This window comes from Ambystoma mexicanum, chromosome 7p, assembly GCF_040938575.1.
Source record: "Ambystoma mexicanum isolate Mex_15411 chromosome 7p, UKY_AmexF1_1, whole genome shotgun sequence".
Taxonomy (NCBI): Eukaryota; Metazoa; Chordata; class Amphibia; order Caudata; family Ambystomatidae; genus Ambystoma; species Ambystoma mexicanum.
This window is the reverse complement of record NC_090939.1, coordinates 324,464,930-324,489,667: the sequence shown is the minus strand read 5'-3', so window position 1 is coordinate 324,489,667 and position 24,738 is coordinate 324,464,930. Positions and strand designations below refer to the sequence as shown.

Here is a 24,738-nt window from a genome sequence, read left to right as displayed (position 1 = left end):
GTGAAAGGCCACTAAGGGGAATAAGCTTGACACACTAAGGAGCAAGTGGGTCAGTTACCCTTCATCAGTAGAGATGGGACTTGTTAATTATTAGTTTCACTAATGTGGGAGAAAGAGGCACAGGATGATGGTAAAGTAGGCTGAGTGTAGAATGTAGAAGGAAGGAGTGTGGGGAAGGTCGAGAGAGTGTCATTTAGGAAATGTTTGCAACAAGTATTTAGCTAGGTCATTAGCAGTGAGAGTGGAGTTGACGGGCATGGTATCAAGAAAGACAGCCTCAAAAGCAACCGTTCTAAAACCTTTACACCAACCCAACAAAGTTTTTCAGTAATGTCTAACTGGCCCCAACTCTAAACGGGGTTGTTCCCTCCACTAATGTTTAAGGGCTGTTGATGTCCATAAGGCCAAAACCAAAGTCGTCTGTGTGATAACCTATGCTCGCCCTCACGCTTAGACAAAATGTGTTCTGGGGTCTGGTGGCTCAAAAAGAAACTTAAAACCACAACCAGTTTCAGGTGGCCTTATCAGGTGTAGCTCTTCCAGTTTCAGAAAAAAAGATGGTTGCCCTTGGTACCTTCCAGGTAGGGTTCTTGCAGCAAATAAAGTTCACAATATCTGTGGAACGCTTGGGGTCCCTTCCCCACGCTTTACTCCTTCCAATTCCAAAAAAATAAAAAAAACAGTTCTGGTCAGGCCCCACAGGGTTTCCTTGCCCAAGCTTAGGCCCTGCTGGTCTCAAACAAATGTTCACGTAGTTCCTTCCAAGGGCGAGTTTGGTAAATGCCAGGCTTTTGCTCCACCCCTGTGTGACCACTCTACTTCGGACACCTCTCCTCGCGCTTTGTATCTTTTCTTCTGTTTTGTTTCACTTTCCCCTTTCTTTCCACTTAGCAGTACACTCACCTTCTTTCTCTTTGTGCCAGGCACTTTGTTGTGCCCCTGGCAAACTTCACTTTCTTGTTCACCATTGCACCTTCTCTTACTTTCGGGTCACCCGCACCCTCTCTTCTGCTTTTGGGTCAATCACTGCCCTCTCTTCTGCCTTTTCAAACTTTGCGCTGCTCAAGCACGTTGCTTTCCTTTTTGTTTATCGCTTTCAAATATCTGCTCCAGCCACTCACACGTCAATGGGTTGCTCTCTCCTGCTACAAAACTCCCCCAGATAGTGCAGCGCTGGAGAGCAGCTTCTTCGGGTTCTGTGGGCCGAGGTCATGGTCTCAACACCTGCCCCTCAGACGCCCCTGGGACCGGCACACGTCCCAGGAGGAAGGAGCACTGGCCACGGCCAATAATCAGCAACTCACCTCACTACGGCTCCATGGAGACACTGCTCCCTCGTCACACTGCAACCCTCCAGCCACACATGGTCAACGTCTCGGCGTCCCACTCTCCTCCAGACTTCACAGGCTTCTTGTGCTACAGCCTCCATGTTCCAACCAGCAACCCCAGCTCGCTCATTCGCTGGCGCCACCACACCTTTTATACCCTGAGGGTCTAGTGGAGTTAGGTGCGAACGGTTAAGGTAAATAGCCTGACCTTGTCAGACTATTAGTGGGACAGCCTAGTGGTGTAATATGGTCGGCTTCTCTGCTCCTTAGTTATGTCTATGGGTAATTTTCACTGCTCCCAGTCACCACCTCTCCGTCCCAGTACATGTTAGAAATGGGAAGGGAGAGATGGAATGGGATTGGAAATATCCCATAAAGGCTGAGGGAGAGGGTTTTGATGTAGAATGGGAAAAGGGGGGAGGGGAGATACCATGTCTCACGTTTAGGCACTGTAAAAATGAAAGCACACATTGGATGGGTTGAGTGGCTTCTTTAATGTAAAAAAACTGAGCCCAGCAGGACTCTACAATTACAGCTCCATAACTTTCCAAGTGCCAACTATGGAATCCAGAACACTCAACACGCAAGTAAACAACCATGCAACGCAAGTGTGGAATCCTACAACCGTAGAATTCCACACAACTACATAACATATTACAACACTTTTCCCCACCACCACATCACCCCTCATTCACACAACACTCATCACAACGCACCCCACACAACCAAACCCTAGAACAGAAGGCAGAGAGAATGAAAGGGGAAATAGGAACAACTAACTATTGTACAATGGCTCCCAAAACATAATCATTGAATTTGGAGGGTAATTTCTCTCTCCCGGATGGGGCAACTGTTGAACCTGAAGGGAGCAGTAAGACTTGAGGTGGCAAACTCCGTACACCCACCAGCACCACCACTAACAACAGCATCCTCAACCAGAACTGAACCCGCATCAACATCATGGCAGCTTGATAGCACACCAACATCCACTCAAGGAAAATCAAGATTGGGACTTACAATTGCCTTGGAATCAGAATCCCCAGACGGAGCTCAGGAGCTACTCCAGAATGACTCTCCCTACTATTGGCTGCCACAGACTTACTTCCCCCATGGGACCCCTGGGCCCTTTCTACAACCGCCACACGCCTCATGCCTCATGCTCCATCTGGACCCATCATCAAGCTTCACATACCCTCACCAAGTTTTCATCAACACCCTGATTTGAACACGGTCCCTACCTTTAGGGGCTTCCTACGCGCCAGCTGTTCCTGCAAGAATAATTCTTGCTTATGATGCACCCGATTCAACACCTCTTGCATGTCAACCTGCGACTGAGTACCACCACCCAGCACAGGGATTCTCAGTTTCGAACCAGGTTTCCTTCCCCGCATCAGCTCAAATGGGGAATGACCCGTAAGTGCTGAAGGAGTAAACCTGTAAGCCTTCAGAGCTTCAGAAACCACATTCTTCCACGGAAGACCATTGACCAGGGCTGGCTTTATGGCCCCCTTCACAAACCGATTCATACGCTCCACAAGACCATTGGCCTCTGGATTGTACAGTGAGATCCTATGGTGGCAGATTCCCAGGTTCCTCAAAAACTCCTGCATGTGATCAGATACCCAGTTATCCGTAACAATACCGGCTGGTACTCCTTCCCTGTCAAATACCGTAGAAAGAAACGCCACAACCTTCTCGGCCGTCACAGTAGACAAAGCAGTGGCCTCCACCCACCTAGATGTATAATCTACCATGACCACTATAAATCTGAGACTACCTCCCAAGGTGTCCATAGGGCCCATTATGTCGACTGCCACCTTCGACCACACCTCCTCCGGGATTTCAACAGGGTACACGGGTTGGGGAGACGGAGCCTTACTCTTGTTACTGGCAGAACACGCCGCACAGTCCCATCTTCTATGTCACCATCCATCCTAGGCCACCAGTACACCTCTCTCAACCTCCTCTTAGTCATGGACCTCCCCAAATGTCCCTTGTGAGCCAACGCCACGAGCTTCCCTTTAAGCGACTCCGGTGGAATCAACCTCAGGCCCCTGGCAACACCCCAGGGACCCTCTGACAACTCCTGCCAAACGTGACCGTAAAGCCTGGACTAACTTTCACTCAAAATCCCACTTTTGAGAGCAGCCTTGATGTCGATTAACATGGGGTCACGAGAAGACTCCTCGCTCCACACCTGCTCACACACAGCAGGCACAACACTTGCTACCAATGTACACTCATCCTCCACCATCTTGTGAACCTTAATGACGCTTCCAGCACAGGGAAACCGTGACAAGCAATCTGCGACAGCATTCTTCTCCCCGGGAACATACTCTTGAAGTTGAATTCGCTCAGGCCAGCCATCAACCTCATGATTCTGGATGAGGCATGAGACAACCTCTTTGTAGTCAAAACATGCACCAATGGTTTATGGTCTATGTGAAGGATGTATTCCACTCCCCATAAAAAGGTTCCAAAAAATGTCTTGATGCCCCTACAGCGGCCAGGGCCTTCCTATGACCGCATATCTTTGTTCTGCATCCCCAAGTACCCTGGATGCAAAAGCAATAGGGCGGAACTCGCTACCATCCTGTCCAAAACAGCCCCGGTCCCATATTCACTAGCGTCAACCGTTACAACAGTTTTCCTGCAGGGGGGAGAATGAACCTAGGGAAGGAGCCTGATCAACCTCCTTCAAATTGTCAAACTCCCTTTGGCACTGACCGGACCACTCAAAGTGAACGCCCTTCCTAAGCAAGGCTCTCATGCTGACAGTTTTGTCAGCATAGGAAGATACAAATCGGCTATAATATTCGGCGAGGCCCATGAACGACCAGAGTTGCGCTTTGTTCACCGGAGATGGAGCATCCTTCAACACCTTCACCAAGTCCTCCTTGGGATGGATCCCCTTGGCATCCAACGTATGTCCGAGATAAGTTACACTAGATACACCTACCTTACACTTGCTTAAATTAACAATGAGGCACTACTTCTCAGCACTTCCATCACCTGCAACACTACTGTCATGTTCGGCGCAACACTTGCCCCAGACCAATAGGTCATCCTGGAAGCACTCCACCCGTTGGATGCCCACAAAGAGTTTCTGCATTATTCTCTGAAACACTGGACGCAGACGCTGAAGGGCATCCTACAGAACCAGAACACGCCAAACGGGGTCACGAACGAGGTTAATGGACGAGACTCAACATGAAGGTCTATCTGGTGGTAAGCGGATGAAAGATCAAAGGTGGAGAAACAAGAAGCCCCTCCCACCAAAGAGCATCTCGTTATTAGGTAGGGGATGTCCATCTACCCAGATGCAAGAGTTCAAGTCGGTCCACACACATCCTCATACTGCCATCAGCCTTGCGTGCCAACACTACCGGGGCCAACCATTCGGAAGTCTCCACCTCCTCTAGAACACCGGCGTCCATGAGCTTGGCCAGTTCACCCTTTAGCCCCTCGAGCCAATATGGGAACTCTCCTGACTTTATGAACACTGGGTATGGCACCTCTCTTCAGTCATATCTTGTGAGAGAATCCTTTTAAAATTTACCCAACTTGGAAGTAAAAACAGTGGGAAACTTGCTTTCAAGGTCTTCTGCAGTCCAACCCATTGCTCCCTATATCCTCACACACTCAATACCGGGATGGCCTTGCCAGGACGGATCTCGATCTCCAAGGCTGCCTGTTCATCCCACCCGACAACAGGATCCCCTTTGTGGGCCACATAAAGCTTCCCTCGGGTCTGTCTTGCGTCCCTCAAATTCGATGGTGGCCCACTCGAACCCCAGAACCTTAATGGGAACACGGCCATAAGCACATGGACTAATGTCCGAAGGAGATAACTCAGTTACTTGCTTCTGGAATCTAGCAACGTACAGTTCAGGAGAAATCATCGTGTAAGGGGACCCAGTGTTCGCCATCATGTCTATGGGTGTTTCATTGACCATAAGTGTGGCACATGCACTCTTCCTCCCACAGCAACAACCCTTCGCCCACACGTTCACTCACAGGTTCAGAGCAACCAACATACCCTACCACAGTCACATCCTCCCCAACTTCATTTGCATCCACCATCCTCACAGTTTCTCTGCTCAGTGCAACACTCCTGCACATGCGAGCATAGTGCCCCTTCCCTTTGCACCTCCTACAGTCCACAGTGGAGCCGGGACACTCCTTTGACCCCACCGAATGTCCTCGCCATCTGCACTTCTTCGACACATCCCTCGACCTGGGCGCCCCCTTGGTGTCCTTGTATCTGCTTCTGAAATCGTTGCTCCTCCGGGGCATCAGCGCATGTACATTCTCTCCCTTGTCTGCCATTTCCTTAACACTCTTCTTGGACTCCTCAATAGCTCTGAATATCTCAACCTTTTCCAAAGGAGGATCCTTCTCCATCCATAGTCTTTCACGAACCCTGGTGTCACTGGTTGGCATCATGGCTTGATCGCAGATATATTCATCAACTGAAACTGTGAATTTGCACGTGGCTATCAAGGTACGAAGAGCTGTGATATACGAGTCAATGCTCTCGCCAGTTCCCTGTGCTCTGGAGAAAGAAAAAAAAAAGTATCTTTCCAGTACCACGTTGGCTCTTTTTCCAAAACCCACCTCTTAACTTCCCAAGGGCAGTCTCATAAGCAAGTATCACATCCTGAGCAGCATCACCCCCTTCACCATCAGCGCGGGGGGGCACACACAATGGGACCAGGAAGATGCCTGAAAACTGAGCCCCTCAGAACCAAGGCAATTTAACAGGGTAGCTTCTTTATCGTCATCCGTGAGCTTAGCCCCGCCAGCAGCACTGAGATACACTTTGAATGTGTCAACCCACAAGTCCCATGCTATAGCTGGTTCACCTGGATTGGGCAGAAAGGCATGAGGCGGGCGCGCATTGCATTATTCAGGCCGGAGACCTTCGACCGGGTGGCGCACCCTGCGCGGCGCAAGAAACACCCCATTTGTGATGCGCGGCAAGGCAAGGGAAAAGTCACATCACCACTATTACAGTGACTGTCCAACTGACAGTCTGGGGTCGCAACTCGTAAAAGCTGAGAAGTTCAAAGGGTTAACTAGTCACAGTTGGTTCTTAGAATGATCAGTGCTACACGTAACAGTCTTGACTGACTGGTTTGCAGTCGGCTACTCTTTATTTTCTTTTTATAGGTTGCCATTCTGAAAGGGTCATCTGACCATACGATAGGTCCAGGAATGCCACTATTGACTGTGACAGGCTTGACTGGCTGCGTCAGTGCAGCTAGTGCTTTAAACCCCCTTTCAAACCCAGCAAAGGTTAAACTGCACAGACTGAACCGGTAGGATCCGTACAGCAGGAGAGGGACGCCCCTCCTGCTCGCTCTCTCCCGCTAAGTCAGTCGGGACCACAGCACAGGGAGAAGGAGGGGCCGTTGAGTTCAAACCACTCCCTCTGGTTTGCAAGCTCCTCCCCTTTGTCTTTCCTCTGCTACTCGCGGAGACCGGTCGTTGCGGTGGGGAGCAAAGAAACTGCTGACTGGCGGGGGCCCCCCGCCCCCTCACCTGATGCGCACCGGGGGGCGCGATGTTGGAAGTACTCCTCCGATGCAACGGAGGCGGCACTGCGCTCGACCCGGACCGGGGAGTGCAGGCCTCTAGGTGGCGTAGAAGGGAACCCACAGGACGCTTCCGATACTTCAGGGCAGTTACTCCGCCGCTCGGTCCACTGGAGGCGGCTACGTTGGCAGGTGACACTTCACTCCTCCCCAGCCAAACTGGAGGTTTGCACAACGCCGGGAACGCAGGCAGTATCACAACGACTGGGCCTTCTGGCTCAGACAAGGCACGTGGGTCGGGCAGGTTGGTTACACTCGTTTCCAGTGTAAAAATGAAAGCACACACTGGATGGGGCGAGTGGCTTCTTTAATGTAACCAACCAGAGCCCAGCAGGGCTCTGCCATTACATCTCCATAACTTCTCAACTGCTAACTATGGAATCCAGAACACTGAACACGCAAGTAAACCACCATGCAAAGCAAGTGTGGAATCCTACAACCGTAGAATTCCACACAACTACATAACATATTACAACACACTCTCCTCCCAATCCACCATGACCCTCCTCAGGTGATCCTACTTCACTTGGCCACCCCCAGGCTCGGGATCCAAATGCAGTGGACCTATCCTGGCAACCTGAATGGAGGATCCCCAGGGAGTAGGTGGGAGAATACCGCCCAGTTTCTCACAATAGTCATATGTTTAGGAGAGAGTTTAGGGTGCTCTGTAGCCAGCAAGGATGGTTTGGGTGGGTCAACAAGGGTGAGGTAGAAATAGTTTTTGCTCAATCAAGAGGACTTGGAAGAGTTCAGGGGCCAAGGTAGAGTTGCAGGTCCTCATGCGAGAGGGTACACCTCCATTTGTGCTGCAGCCGACGCATGCCTGTGCGGGGAGCGCATATGAATGCGTGGACCCATGGTTGAGGATGCTGAGATTATGGGGTGAATGTTAGCAGTGGGAAGTGAGAGGAGAAGGGGTCATAGTTGGGATTGAAAGCTAGAGAAGGCAGTGTTAGTGAAAGCGGCATCAGGTGTGAAGAAAGAGTGAGAACTGTAGGTCAGAGAGAGAAAGAGAAATGGCAGAAGGTTTACGTTTGCTTTTAGTAATAGCAGAGGCGAGGTCAGAGGGTGGAAATGCGATGGTGGAAACAATAGAGTCATCAGATAGGTATGGTATAGCAGGAGTATTACGGCAGTAATAATTGGCCGAGAGAGAGCTGAGATAGGAAATCCAAAGAGTTACCCAGGGTTGGTAGGTTATGGATAGAGTGGAGTGTGTTGTCACAAATAAAAGTCTGAAGTTGAGATTTCTGAGAAGTGGTTGGTGAGGGAAGGTTAAAGTCACCCAAGAGAATGAGGTGACATTTAGTGGAAAGAGAATGAAGGAAACGCACGGGTTCATCAAAGAAGGGTTCAGTGGGACCCGGAGAGCAATAGATGGAGGACGTGAGGTGGAGCAATAGTAGAGATGGCAAATTACCAAGAGGAAGGAGGGGAAGTGGCATTGGGAGATTTGTGAGGCGGGAATGTGCCCGACGCCTCCACCTCTGCCAGTCAGATGAAGAGAGTGAATGAAGGCTAGTTTGGAGTCGTAAAGGGTCACTAGAGTGGCCATGTCAGAAGCAGAAGTCCAGGTTTCAGTGATGGCAAGGTGGCCTTGGGGAGGAGAGCTGGCATGAAAGTATACTGTAATAAAGTTTCATTGCATACAGACAGAGCATTCCAGAGTGCAATGTTGTTAGAGTTGATACGGTAAGGAAGAGTAGAGAAGTGGAGTCTCGGAGGAAGAGAAGCGAGATATGGTTAGCTCGTCAGCTTTGTTTGTAGTAGGAGGTGCAATAGGGATGGGGTAGTGGGAGTTGAGATGTGGGTTTTATGACGGGATAGAAAATTAGGAATTTGCAACCTGATCAGAAAGCATAGGGATAGGAGTAGGAGCAAGAGAAAAATCAAGAGTGAATGCATTATAGGCGAGTACCAGTGTGGACAGACAGCACAGTAATTAGCAGTCTAGGGGTACTCAAGGTGCAGCAGAAAGGAAGGCAAAAGCAAAGACTCACAAGCGAAGAGGCAATTATTCCTGCATAATTAGAGCATGAGGCGGGTCTGCAAACATTGGCTCTCCAAGTGGTTTGGACTACAACTCCCCATCATCCCTATTAAAAATGGCGAGGGATGATGGGGAACTGCAGGTTGCAGACCCCATCCCTAGAGGCATACACTGACAGTATTGTTAAGGTGAGAATTTAAGAGAACAGTAAAGAAAGATTACCCCCTTTGAACTCTGCAGACAAATCCTTTCCTCAATACCAATTCCGCTGGTCAGAAAAACCTGGGTTTTCCCCGAGTACAATACAAAGCAGGAACGCACAGAGAAATGAGTCAATGGTGGCGTTGTTTTTCTGAGAAAGGAGATTGTCAATTCCATCAGGGCTTTTTTGGGTGCTGTGCAATGTGGTGGTGACTAACCCAGGACGTTAAGTCACCTGCAAGAAAAGAACCATATTCCATTTGTGGTTTGATAACCTAAATGCAACCTTACATGTATGGTATGGTTGGGGGGGGGGGGTGTGCAGGGTTTCGTACTGCCTCATAGAATATTATGAAGTTCTGTGGACCTGTACCAAAACCAGAAGGTCATGTCTCAATGTTTATCACAGTTGTATTCGCAAAAGAATACTCAGCAAAAGGCATTAGGTCTGTTTTGGCTGTAAACAAAAACATGCCATCAAAAGGCAGATGGAAAAAAACTGTATTAAACATTTCAAAAGAAACAAACCTGCATTCCACAACCAGGCTCATTTCTAAGCGATCCCAGTTTTGTCAAACATAGAATCACTGTGGTTATTCAAGGTTAAGACAATTTCATCAAGGGTTTTAGATAAAACCTAAATGAGGCTGAACTTCTGTAGGCCCAAGACTACAAGCAGAAGCAACATGGATGTTTTGTTGAAAGTTTATGCCCAGGAGGTAGCCATTTAGCAAACATACTTGCTGGTATTACTAGATTTTTCCGCACCCAACATGTCCCCTACAGGACCCAGGGAGTTAACATTGGTGTTGCCTCCTTGTCTGTACCATGAAGTCTGTGCCATCAGACAGTACTGCAAATGCATGTTCGTGGAAAGGCTGTCCAATTCCATCAAGCTACCAATTTAAAAAAACACCTACAGGAAAGCATAGCACCTCCAATACCAGATTTAGCCCAGGTTCCACTTGATTTTGTACCAGAAGTCATTTGCTTTAGACTTTTGGAATTTGAGCATTTCATGGAACGCGAGGAGTGCTTTGATCAGAAACGCTATACATGAGGATAATTACAGCGAGCGGAGCAACGCCTCAGCAGGATGCTTTACGAAAGTGATGATTTACCTGGTAATGATTCTGGCGGTGGAAAGCGGGAAGTCTGTGAAAATGTGTCTCAGCACTGCATGGACTTGCAACATAAGTTAGAATGAAGGGGAAGTGACAATATGCTGAATTAGGGTATGGTTAATGTCCAGGCAGAGGAGATGGCGTAGAGGAGATGGCGTAGAGGAGATGGCGTTTAAAGTGTTGAATCTGGGACACTATGTTGATCTGTTAGCAGTTGTGAATTTCATTACAGCGCTTATCAGATGCAGGGGGGCCCACTCAGGTGTCATTCCTGGAGTGGAATCTGGAAACCTCACCTTCGTGGAGCAGGGGTGGGCAGCAAATGTGCTGCAGCACCATTGTACCTCAGACCAATTGCAGTAGCATGTTCACCAGGACAGGATGATAATCTTTGCAGACCTTTGAGCAAACAAGTTTAAGAGAATCATACAAGTGCTTAAGGGACTCAATGGAGACCGATACTAGATGGGCCCCTGGAAGGCAACTATGTAGAATGCATTGTACATTGGTTTAGAACTAAAAATGGGGCGAGAGGAAACATAATCTGCCTCCAAATAGCGATCTGTTGAATCAGGAAAGAAGGGATGAAATCGCAGCTCCCGCAACGCACCAAATTATGTTATCTTGGTAAAATGACTTCACCTCATCGTGCTGCTGAAATTGTGGCCAGCTGCAAGTGGTTTTGTTAAAACACTGTTCAAACTGCCTCGCTCATACAGAGCTTAAGATATCTCCTGAAGCAGCCAGCTAAACCACATTTCTATGACCAAAAATTGGTCAGAGACACAGGGCTCACTAACAACCCAACACCCTTGCCTATATCTACACCAAAAGCCAGCCTACCAACCATAAAACCGGACCTGTAAGGAACAATGCATGTTAACCCATCACTAGACTCCCTGCAGCATGCACCGCAACCACAATGCAGTGGTGATAGATGTGCATGACCACAACAAGAGCCTTATTAGCCGCTTCGAAATTGAAAGCCTTGATCAGGGTCCTAGGAAACGAACGAAAGCAACTGTGATGCTAGAAATACATTAGAGGGACAGGGCATTCCTGTCCTTGTCCTGTACTCCCTTATCATGTGTGCTCTGTGTTATTTTCTGCACAAGAGTGCAGTTGGGACTCCTGGCAGTGCAGCGCTACCTCTTTTTGGTTGTTGTCAACAGAGACCCTTGGGATACCCTCAAGGCACCCATGGGTGGGGGTACAAACCCCTAGTGTATGGTTTGGGGCACCTGTGTTGCCCACAGAGCAGGGTATGGGCTGGTGGCAGCTTCATGCCGATATGACAGGAGCTGCGAGTATCTTCCATTTTGGGATACCCAAGCACTGCCATAGGAATCAGTGGATTCCTGATAAAAAGCTAGATGGCCCTAGGGCCCTCTTGGTTTCTATTGTCCTTTACCTTGTTTTCCCAAAGACCTGGGAAGCCCAGACTTTGTCCCTTCCACTGACTGGCTGTTGGGTGGAGGAACCATATATGGTATAGTAGGGAAGTCCAGGACAAGGAGGGAAAGATGTGTATATCTGGGGACCTTTACCAATTTGTTCAGAAGCTGAACTTGAAGCTCATCCTTGAAGCCCAGCTGGAAGAAGATTGCTGCTGCATTTCCTTCCAAGTCCTCTAAAAGCTGTTCAGATTGTCGAAGACTGATCCAAGGGAGGACCTTGCTAGGAGACCTCTTCCCAAGCTATGAGGACCATCGTGCAAAAACTGCTGTTCTTCATGGAGGCACCATGGAAGCCAGTTCCGTGAGTGATGTATGGAGAAGTGGTCTGCTGAGAACCCTGAAGAGTGTTCCTGAACATCAAGATTGAAGCAAATCGACCGGGGTTCGGAAGAGTTCTGTGACCGCTGGAAGCCAGTCTGTGTTGCCCAGAAGCAGGGACACCGACATCATGCTGATCGACGGCCGGGGAACCCTGCGCAAAATCATCCATCTTGAGGACGCGAAATCCATCTTGCACCCAAACTCCCCGGAGGCCTCGCTCTCCTCCAGTCCTCATCTCCCGCCAGAAGAACCGGACAAATCACCCCAAAGACAGCAACAACAATCCTGGTCTAAAGCACAGAGATGCCGGAAGATACGATGATCCAGTCATACCCCTCTATCGTGATCTAGCCGATCCCGAAACTAAAGCGCAACATAAGTATGCCGGGGGCCCCGAGTGGCCCACACCCCACGCCGAGGAGTAAATGTCACCAACTCGCCCTTGGAGGCGAACCAAGTCCAATGGTTCTACCCCGGCCCGGTTGGCGGGGAAAACAGTTTTGGCCCTGTTGGCCATGGAGAAGGCCGCACAGAAAACCACAGCCCCCCCACACACATCCATGTTCACCCTCCCGTTTCAGTTTGCCCTCCCGTTGGAGAGGATATAAAACAGGACCACCAGAGAACCGCATGGTCACAAAGCTCTTGGACAATGCCTGAAACTCATGATCCCCCCCCCCACAGAGCCCACCCCAGCCGCCGAGGAAAGCCCACGATGACCCTCAACCACACCTGAAAGTGAAATTCCTAACCCTCAACGTCAGAGGCTTAAACGGGCCGCAGAAGAGGAAATCTATGCTACGGCGTCTACAGAATGAAGATGCCTCAGTCGTATTCCTTCAAGAAACTCACCTGATTCCAGCAGACTTCACTAGGCTCCGCGACAGACAATTCCCGTTACAATTCCCGGCATCGAACGGCACCAAAAAAGGTGGAGCAGCTTTACTTATCGCTAAGACACTTAGACCACAAATTTTAGACACTTTGCTTTGCCCAGATGGCCGCTTTGTAGCAATTAAATTCCGGATCTATGGCCAGCTATACTCCCTCATCTCGATCTACGCCCCGAATGATAAACAGAATGAGTTTTACTCAGCTCTGGAAGATGCCCTCTGACCATTCGTGGAGGGTCACCGATGAGGTGGCCATAGGTCCCAGAATCTTATCGGATCATGCCCCGGTCATGCTAACATTGAGAGCCCATGACACTGATCCGCTCCCAAAATGCAAGTGGTCCCTATACGACCCGATCTTGAATGACATGTCATTAAGAGATGTGGTAGCGAAGGCCATCAAAGACTACTTCAAAGAAAATAAGAGCGAGGACACTTCATTGGCCAACACGTGGGACGCAATGAAAGCGGTTGTGAGAGGGGTCCTAATCTCCCAAGGAGCGGCCTATTACAAAAAAGAAGCGCCAGACTTGCCAGATCTTACAGGAGGACGTAGAGAGAGCAGAAGCTATATGTAAAGCGAAAAACTGGACGCCCAGAACCCATCGAGCCCTGCAGATAGCTCGAAAGAAGCTAGAAGCACATTACGCTGAGGACACGGCTCAGATTCTTGCCAGAACTAAGCAGAGCTACTACGCTAAAGGGAACAAGGCCAACACATTTCTGGTGGAAAAACTGGCGAAGACTAGAAAGAGAAATTCTATCCTAGGCCTCTGCGATTCCCAGGGCAGAGTCCAGTTTGCAGAGGGAGACAAGCAACACATCGCAGTCACTCACCTCACAGACACGATAACAGCCTCCCCGAGATCACCCGAAGAGCAGCTCTCGTAGCTCCGAGACGCAGCGCTTCCCCGGATCGCCCCTATGGGGCGAGACGAGCTGGAGACCCCGATCACGAGCGAAGAGGTCGACAAAGTCATCAAAAGTCTCAAACCAAGGGCCCCGGGCCCAGACGAATTCTCGACCCGCTTTTACAAAGTCTTTCGCTCGCAGCTGGTGACCCCCCTCACATCGCCCTTTAACTCTTTCGCTACCTCGGGGTCCATCACCTCATCCATGCAGGGATTGATCATGGTTCTCGCCCTGAAACCGGGAAAAGACCCCAGAGACATCACAGCGTATAGACCTATCCCTCTACTAAAACTGGACGCTAACATTTACTCAAAGGTCTTGGCCAACTGATTAGCGAGAGTGCTCCCGGACATCATCGACCCAGACCAGACAGGATTCATACTCAATAGATCCGCTGCAGACAATGACCGCAGGGACCTAAACCTGGTCGAAGTCACTCAACGAGATGCACGTAAATTGGCTGTGCTAGCTTTAGATGCGACTAAAGCCTTTGACAAAGTAGATTAGGGTGAATTATAATTCACCCTAGAGTCCTTTCACTTTGGACCCACATTTCAGAAACTCGTTTTAGCGAACTACCAATCACTGAAGCCCTTGCTCCGCGTTAACAGCTTCCTATCTAACCCGATCCCCTTATGCGGCACCAGACAAGGATGCCCCTCGTCTCCCCTGCTCTTCGCCCTGGTTATGGAGCCACTGGCCCAAAGGATCCGACTGAACCCCAGAATCAAAGGCCTCCAAGTAGGCCCCACTCAACATAAAATAGAACTATATGCGGATGATGCGTTATTAACCATATCGGACACCACCCAATCGCTGAGGTCCTCCCTGGCAGAAATTAATCGCTTTGGTAAAGTTCAGGATTCGTGCTAAACTTCGCAAAATCATCAGCCCTGGGGGTGAGACTGGAGCAGGAAGATAAGGATTCTTTCAGAGCCCTCTGCCTGATCCAGCTTAGCGAAAAGTCAATCCCCTACCTAGGAGTACAGATCACAGCCCGACCGGAGGATACCTACCAAGCGAACTTTCAACTACTATTCAAGACCTTGGAGGAGGACCTCACTCGCTGGCTCTCGCAGGAGATCTCACTACTGGGCCGCATAGCGGCATGTAAAATGAACCTCCTTCCACGCCTGCTTTACACCTGTTTGGCCATTCCAGTTTTGATCCCCCGGTCCCCACTATTGCGCCTCCAAAGGAAGGCGCTACGCTTCTTCTGGAAAGGTAAAAAGTCAAGGACCCCGCTTAAGACAATGCTGAGCAATCCGAACTTGGGAGGCCTAGGTGTCCCAGACCTCCAGAAATACCAGATCGCAGCCCAGCTGGCTCACACTGTGGGCTGGACGATAACCTCAAAACAGACCTAGATGTGTTGAGATTGAACAATCCCGCTTACCCCTCCCTCTCCGCTTCCTCCTGCACCTTTCCCCCGTCCTCCGAAGAACGTGGACGAACATCCTCTCTTCCACTAGGCAGACTGTAAAAGCTTGGGAATGGACTTGTAAACAGAGGGGAATCCCTAGAGGCCTAGGCCCAGCTTCCCCGGTATTTCATAACCCAGCGTTCTCCCCAGGAACCCACCTAGTGAACTTTAAGAACTGGATCGCCGACGGCCTCAGCTCCACAAGCCAGCTCTTTGAGAGGTATCAACCACTCACCTTTGAACAATGCAAAAACACCTTTGACCTGGCGGAAACAGACAGATTCACATACGTGCAACTGAGGCATTGGTGTTCCCATCCAACAACGCGCGAGGCAGCGACCCGAGATCTAGACCCTACAGAGCTGACAAATCACAGATCCCCCACACCGAGGGCGCATCTCAGCGATGTACAAGCTGTTGCAGACGAATCTCCTGGTCGCCAGAGCAACCTACATGAACCAATGGGAAACAGACCTAGGACACCCAATAGAAGAACAGGTTTGGTCAGACATTTGGCCTTGCACGCGGGCCTCCTCCTTCTGCATCACTAATCAGGAGTGTGCCCATAAACTACTCCTAAAATGGTACTACGCGCCACTTAAGACTATACCATATCAACCCAGCCTTGGAGCCTCAATGCTGGCGTCGATGCGGCCTACAGGGATCGTTCATCCATATGTGGTGATCCTGCCCAGTGGTTGCAAACTTCTGGGCCCAATGCATCGCCACCATAGCAGACATAACTGGGATAAAACTGCCCTTGGAGCCAGAATCATCGTACTAGGAGCCCCGCTTCCAGGCATATACCCAAGGTCGGGTAGAAGTGCCACCCTCCTCACTCACCTCCTGGCCGTTAAAATCACAGTGGCACGAACCTGGAAATCGCCGGAGGGACCCCTGCTGATCCTATGGTGGCTGAAACTTTGGGACATCTTTGTCGCAGAAAAGATCACGGCGGCAAACAGAGGCCTCCTTCACCGCTTCACGAACATCTGGTCCCCTGTAATAGACTATGACCAGAGCTATCCAGCACTAACTTTTGCCACGAGCGGTAGCAAACGCTCTAAAGGCAAGGAGCACGAAGATGATACAACGGACCGAAGAGCAAGATTTGGACGTTAACTAAGGGGGGGGCGGGAATGGGGTTGATGGGGGAGGAGATGATCAATGATCAGCACAAAGTGTCATGAAAGAATATGTTGTAATGTACTTTTCTCTGGTGTGTTGATCAAAAATAAACATGTTTAAAAAAATGTAAGTCCAATTTCCAATAAGAGTATTTCATAAGCGAGTAAAAATATGTTTTAACAGAAAAATGTCTTTGCACCTAGTTATTCATGCACATTAAAAGATATATGTTTACTTCTTCAAATCAGGCAGTTAAAATAGTAGTTTCGTCCGGTGGTACTACATGCACTACTGGTCAAAACAAAACCAAGGAGCTGTGAAAGCACTGGTGCATGATTCTACATGTCGTGTTCCTATTTTTGTTGGCAGCATTTTAACTCCCTATTTTTATGTAGTAAATTTGGCCGATATCTGTAGGGCTGGATCAACACCCTACTAGAAAGACTAGAAGCAACCAAATCTATTCCACATTGGACTCCATTGCGCCCAAGAAAACCTCGAAACAAGCTAAATTGTTTACCCCCAGACAAAAACTACTTAAAGGAAAATCAGAAACAGGAGAAAATCTGTAGGAAAAACAATTCTACCATGAAAGTACGCCTTTAAATGCTGAGGAACTCAAAGCAAAGAAAGCACACTACTCCAAGCGCATTGATTCGGCACATAAGAGCGAAAGGGAAATATATATGTTCACCAGAAAATGCTAAAACCTGGCAGCCTAGAACAACTCCTACACAAGACCTCTGACCAGATCATTACACCCTTCAACCAAAAGATCCTCTACACCCAGACGCACCTCAACAAGGGCACACCTACCAAACCAACGAGATTCCGCCAACACCTCCCACTACCTCCCTCCTCTCTGGTAATTTTTCTGCCTTCCGTCTGCCAAGGGCCTACACACTACCACTGACTCATGCAACCAATCAGGATCCAAGTCCCAATGACTCCATCAGCACCAGATTATTACAAGCTCAGTTGAAATCTGCATTCATCAGACCTCTGCTTAAAAAGCACAGAGCTGGCCCATATCACCCAGCCAGCTCTCTCAAACATCCCTTTCATCAGGAAACCTTTGAAAACAAACTACCCCATGAATGTGGCTCAACACAGATTTAGACCTAATTTCAAGAGGTTGTTAGGAGTTTGGGGTGTACAAAGGCCAATTTATGACATACTTCCGAGTCTTACACAAGCTTAAGGGGCTTTGTCAGGATTTCCCAGAGGTAGATGGCACGCTGAGATTTCTGCATGACGTGTCCGAAGGTTGACAGAGTATCGATATTTTATCAGGGGTTGCTGGCAGCACTACCAACAGAAGCCCCAGGAGTTAAAAACAGATGGGAGTGTGACTTGGGCAGAGCATTCACAGACGAGGAATGGACTAAGTGGCATTGAATCCAAAGAAGGCTTCAGGAAACGCTCGATTTAAACAGACTCAATTCTAAGTTCATCACAGATCTTATATGACAACACATAAGATTTCACAATTTCCTGTACAGAAGGATAAAGGGTGCCCCAGATGCAGAGCAGATGGGGTGGATATGCTGCATAGGTTTTGGGAATGCCCTGTAATTAGGGGTGTTTGGCAAAAGATGGCGCACAGGTTGAAAAAAGGGGGCATTGCGAAACAAAGTTGGTCATCAGTCTTGTTTGTTGGTATGTTCCCAGGATCCAAAACTGCAAAGTCAATGCATAGAATTGTGATGGGGCATATAAAACCAGAGACGCACAAGGCCACGCCCCTGCCTGTTCCCAAACGAGAGCAAGCATATAAAAGAAAACTAGAATAAAAAGGTTGTGTATGCCACTGCCATATAGAAAGTAACAAGCAGAATAAGAAGGATAGCCATAGCTTGGAAATCTCAAGAGGGCCCTTGCAGAGTTTGGTGGTGTATTCTAAAGGGGATACCTACATTTCACCTAATGTGGTTGGGTAAGTGGGTAATTTTAAAAACAGATGGGCTGGGAGCACGGGGGTCACGGTCTCCCCCGCATAATAAAAAACAAATTAGAAGAAAACATTTGAGGAGGTCTCCTTTAGGTGAAGTAAATTCGGTAAAATCATGGACATCCCTTCTAAAGCACTTGGCCATGGCGTAGGCCACATTATGGTACCGAGCTTTTCAGGCAGGAATGAGAGAGAGAACTCAGAACGTAGCTGCATGGAATAGCCTGGTGCACTCATTGTTTAGCTCACCAGATAACAAGGTAGGGAGGGCAGACTTACACAAACTAGTGATATTGGGAGCACGACCAAGGGGAAAGAAATACTAAAATAAGTATCCCCCAGAGGAGCTTCTGTAGAAAATAGGAGCCGTTATTTAGTTACTGTGTTCAACTAATTTCGTTTTTTGTTAGCAAAGTGTATGATTTGGCTAATGAGAAGACTATTTATTTTTTTTTTTTTAATTTTATTGGTTTAAAATCAAACCTTTAAAATATGACAAAACAAACAAAGCTTTTCAACATTGTCAATGCTCCTTAATCATGCCCCTGAAGTCATCCTTTCATTTACTCTACATCTGAAACGTGGGAACCTGTCCCCAAAGCAGTTTTCTCTTGGACTGTATTTAACCTCTCTTCTATTACTGCTAAAAATGAGGTCAGGGGCATAATTAATTTCAGTTCCAAACCATTCCACATTTTCTGCCACCATTCGTCCGCGTCCACTGTTTGATGATTTGCGTACCATTGTCCCAAATGCACAGATCTCTCATTTTTTAAAGAATGACAAAAAAGCACTAGGTGTTTAAGAGATTCCGGTTCCTTAAGACAGATACGACATGTGAAATTTACGTTAGGATCTTCTGGTCGATGTCTAATACGATCTTTCGTTTTAAACGAATTCAGCCTGAATAGCAAGAAAAGTCTACGTGCCTTCGAGTTTGGATAATGGCTCATATATGGTTGCAACTCATTGTATCTTCTCGCTTCAGCGGGCGCGTCTTTCATTGCACTAGCAGCCTGGCGTTCACTGCCTGTATTAATCCAATCAGTGCGCCAGATCTTTAGTTTTGCTGCTGTTGGATTTCCGTGCAAGATTTCTGAGTTAATGTTGTTCATCATTAGTAGCTCTTCTCCACGTTTCACCCATTGGGACAAGATATCAGTGCCTGAGCTGCATGCATTATGAAAGATCTTAAATTGTAGAATTCCCTCTTCTCGGTCTATCATATCGAAGGCCATTGAAAAGTCTACAAAAGCAGCGTACACCTTTGTATTTGTGCGCAGGGCTTCCATTTTTAGCAGATTTAAGATTAGCAGGTTCAGGGAACAGCCCACCATTTTCACAAAACCTGCCTGTCTTTCATCTACTTTTTTTGCTGTTTGTGCCCAAGTAATTAGCTTCTTTTGCAACAATGATGCATAAAGCTTGCCTAGGACGTCAAGGAGTGCCACTGGTCTGAAGTTCTTCGGAGACTATTGATGATAGAACGGTTTGCGGTTCTAAAAGAATGTATACCTAAAAAAAATTGTAAAATGTTTTTAAAAAACACTTATAAAACAATGGGCCTCATTAGGACCCTGGAGTTAAGGGGTTAACGACGCTGTAAAAGGTGTCGGCGCCATTAAACCCTTAACGCCTTACTACGAGGTCCCTTTGCGGGACCCGGCCCGCAAAGGGACTCGCGAGGTAAGTACGGTACCGCAATTTGCAATAGAAACGGCAATGAGGGTCCTCTTTTTCAGGTTTGGACATGAAACCACGCAACACCCTAACCCACCCGATCACCTACAAGTGAACCATCTTCCAGGAAACCGCTCAAGACTCAGCTTTTCAACCATTCACTTTGAGAGAAATGAAAGATAATAGCAAAGGACTAAAAATCGGCACCAGAAACGTGGGTTACTTTACGACAAGCAATTGCTAAACTCTTTGCACTACCATCTGTAAGAAAGCAAGTTTATTTATGGATCCTCTGCAGCACGACACTGGTCTGCTCCCGAATCCCAGTGAAATCTACAGCCAAGTGCCAAGAAAGGACAACACCCCAACTCATATCAATGAATCCTCCCCCAATTCTTCACTAATGAAAGCTTGCATCCTTACACTTCCCAAACGCCTTCAGACCAACCAGGTCTAGTGTACTTAACAGGCTCCAGGACTAGCCAGGGCAGAGCCACGGCAGGCCCTAAAAATTGTGTTAGAGAAGGGGCACTGCCAGGGCTCCCAAACATCCCTGGTAACCTCAGACCTCTGTAAGCCAAGGCATTTTTGAAAGCCTGACACTCGTATATAAGTGAGAGATTCAAGCTTTAGAATAAAAGCCTAGCCTTTTCTTCAAGTCGCAGACCCCCTCCAGGTATCCCTTTAGGTAGAGATGCGGGGGGATCATCATCCTGGCACCTGTGATGCAAAAGGGTGCCTGGCAGAGGCGTCATCACCGCAATTAAGCAGAAACACATGAATGCCACAGACCTTCTTGCAAAATGAAGCCTGGGCTTTTACAGAGCCAGTCTGTGGCCGGAAAGGGGAATAACCTAACAGGCAGCATTCAGGTCAGTGAAGTGTCTCTCAATTGCAGCGCACTGCTTGGTCATGTAAGAGTCCAGTTTGATGCTGCATAACACTTAAAGCACTGCTCAGACCCTAGCTATCTTTTATCAACAAGCGTGCTGCCAATTTTTGCACGTCACAATTAAAGGGTTGCCCATATGGCTAAAGTGCCTGTTCCACAACAACAAAAACGATAGATGTTCATATCAGAGCTCAAGTAAGGGGTACTATAGACCTGCATCCAACAACACCAAAAGTGTCTGCATCTAACTTCCCACTATCGTCTAGAATAGCCTTCCCACTATCGTCTAGAATAGCCTTCCCTCCTTTCTTAAAAAGCCATACACTGCATAACCAAAATTATTGGCAGAAAGTCACTATAAATACCACTGAACATTACATATATAGCCATATAACAAGTGCACAACACAGGCCCCTGATGCCAATGTCAATTATAGGACAAGTCTCTAACAGAAAAGTAAATTATGAATTAGTGCAGCATTTGATGGGCACTGGAGCCTTCTCGGGGAATGTACCTCCAAGAGAAAACTAAATTACCGAAATAGTGTATATTCTGACACATTTAACAAGCAAAGGAATGTCAGATAAATGTGGGGATTAGGGTTTTAATGTTGAGCTTAATTGATCCAGTAATTTATTCGTGTGTCAAAACGTCGGGAGGAGATATGGAATTTGAAACTAGGGAGAACATGGTTACAACCCCCGCATCACCAAATGCCTCAAATTGCGTGCTCCCAGAAATATCGCCTGAAGCAGTTTAAGTAGCGAGCCATGGACGCATGAACCACCCCTGTCGTATAACCCTGTGTCCAAGTGCCCTGCTGTACTCGGCGTGCACCACTGATCACCATAGGCAAGTTACCTGTATAAAAATTATGACGATAAGCGAGGCAGCAACTAGACCTCACGCAGGTTGACCTTCCCAGTCACCCCAGGCGCAACCTTTAAATATAATCGTTGTCGAAAGCACAGCTGGCCCAGATACACCCTCCGCCCCCCCATCGCCACGTGAGTATTTTCAAACTCTGGTACCTCTACTGTGCCCGTCCTCATCCTGCCAACCTGCGATTCCATTACTCACCTTCTCAAGCCCTATCCTCTTGTCAGCAGGACGAGATGGCAGCCTGAAAAGACTGAGAACGAGGTGCATGATGGACCTTGCGCATGCGCACCACGTTTAGACATTCGCCTGAGCCAACTAATTAGCAACAGTATATGGCCCTTCTTTCGCTAATGAACGGCGTGTGGATACAAAGATGTGTCTGAGGGTTAAAAAAAAAAATATAGGAATACAACGCATATCGTATACGCAAATACACAAGGGCGAGAGTCCTTTAACTCCACTATGAAAGGTCAAATACGAACTTCGCGACATAGAAGGACATAAACTAGAATGGCAACGCACCTTTCATCGTACCAACTAATTAGGCGGCCATCTTGCAAAAGGAGAAACATCTAAGGCCCTGTTTTCTAATGACCCGGTTACTTCGCGGTAATCTTTATTACTTCTAGTCCTGCTCTTCCTCGTCACTGTACTTGCATGTGCGGTTTCCAACCTACATCTCAGGAATCCATGTAATCTTTTAACACCCATACCGCCCCTACCCTTCCAGAGAGTACAACCTCCCACTCCTACATGTTAGTCTCAATACCCCCTAAGACATAATGGAAGGTTTTTCATGCCGCACCATTGCGGACGAGCGTAAGTACTGTAACAAGGAAGAGTAGGACTAGGAGTAAACAAGAGTACTGTAAGTAACCAGGTAATTACCTCCACATCCATTTTCCTCGGCCCGGCCCGGTACTTGTGATGCATACCATACACTACATTGCAGCCCTCCTGATTTAGGCGGGAGAATAATTATATATTTGTTACTGCCTCCCTCCTAAAATAATTATAACCCAATGCAATCTGATGCGAATAACACATTCTCCCGATTTATGTGCTGAAATCTCCCTCTTAGGGGCACCAGAATGTTGGCATGTCTGCAAGATGCGGCCATGCCTATTGTAGAGTGACCCTGAACAGAAGCAGCAAAGAGACTAGCCCCCCAGAATAGGCTACGGCAATGGCCTACCTAATCCAACAGCTATTCGTAGACACTGACACCTTCAGGCCAGGTTTCGGAACCCTCAGATGTCACAAACAGACTGTTAGACTGTCGGAAAGACGTTCTGTCTAGGTAGGCCAAGAACATACATGCCAACCCTCCCGATTTTAAAGTGAAAAATATTGCTATTTGTGGGGACATCACGTGATCGCGGGAGAGTGATCTCACGAGATTTCGAGGCAACGAGATCTCGCGAGCCTGCGCTCCAAGGGAGAACGTTGCTGCCACAAATGGCAGAGCGCCAGACCAAGTGGTCGGGTGACAGCGCTGCGCCTGTTGAGGAGCCATTATAGTTGAGGCTCACAGAATGCTCTGAGCCCAGCTTCCAGGGCATAAGTCCAATGCCAGAGGAGGCCACATGGGGGCCCTGGAAGCCTACAGCGTGCCATCCATGAGCACACCCTGCCTCCAGTGAAGTAACTGGGAGGCCCAGACAAGAACTGTGAGTAGACCCCCATACCCTGCCTAAGGACAAGTTATGCCCACCAGTTTGTCTTGTCAATAAAGATAGTTAGAAGTGTCCTGTCGTCCTTAGAGGCCACTACATAATTAGCGACGAGGATACATAAAGACCCACGGGCCCACCATGCAAGACGCCACACCGCCCCCTGTGTTTCTCCCGTCACCTGGGACCCCGGCAATTCCGTGGATGCAATGGGAGCCCATTTTCTCCACGTATCTGGAGGCTGTGGGCAGCACGGGATATGCCCCCGCCAGGAAGAAGGCGATGCTGCTGAACGCAATGGGGGTTGAAGGTCAGCGCATTTTTGCCAGCTTAACAGCCATACCAGTAGTCGATGACAACGCCGTCTACAAGGAAGCGACCCGACGCATTGTGAAGAGGTTCACCAATAAGGAGAACGTGGTGCTACACAGACTGAGGTTCTACACCCGTAAACAAGAAGGGAGCGAACCCGTGGACGACTAAATCACCAGGATGAGGGAGCTGGCCTCTCTTTGCGCATTCGGCGAAAACACAGAACAAGTTATCTGCGACATGCTGGGCGTTCACACCAGCTCCAGGAAAGTGCAGGACAAGTTCATCCAAGAAAAAGAAGTGACCCTCGACAAGGCCATCCAAATTCCCAGGGCAGAGGAAGAAACCTCCAGCAGGCGCAAAGAAGTGGGAAGCCACCTGCCAGTACCCGAACTTGCGGCGCAGCAATAGAGAGGGCACAGAGAAGAGCAATCCCGCAACAGCCCCAGAGACAAAGGCCCCAGACAAAAGGATCTGCCGAAATGCTATAGATGCACCAGTACCAAGCACATGGCGAATGATCGTGACTGCCCCGTCAGGAATAAGGAGTGCTCAAAGTGCAGACACATTGGTCACGTGGCCACGGCATGTACGTGGCGGGAGAAAACCATTTCCCGCGTTGATGGAAACCGCGCCTCAAGCGATAATGACGAGCTACAGGACAGAATGGAAACACGTGTCATGGCAGATTCGGGATCAGACCTCACGATCCTCCCCATCGAAACGTGTAAGGAAATGATGGGACAAGCACAAGTGGAAATCAGAACGACCAGGCAAAAACCGACGGTCTTTGGAGGTGCAACTATCAACCTGCTGGGCTACATCAGAGCCCGGATTGATTTCAAAGGGAGGTCTACCACCACCAAAGTGTACTTCTCACCGAAAGGCCCAGCCGTGCTTGGATGGGACGATCAACACAGACTCAGTATTAAACTGGATCCGAGCACTCCGGAACAGGTACTCATGGTCTCCTC

The 24,738-nt window shown here is 48.4% G+C and overlaps 1 protein-coding gene across 1 annotated transcript in view; it reads right to left on the bottom strand.

Annotated features, from left to right (window-relative positions):
* ATP5PF (ATP synthase peripheral stalk subunit F6) overlaps positions 1-22,237 on the bottom strand; it is a 122,248-nt gene extending 100,011 nt beyond the window's left edge. The window contains exon 1 of the mRNA XM_069636388.1: positions 21,978-22,237. The gene's annotated coding sequence lies outside the window, so the exon portion shown is untranslated. The remainder of the gene's footprint in view (positions 1-21,977) is intronic.
* Positions 22,238-24,738: the final 2,501 nt, after the last annotated feature.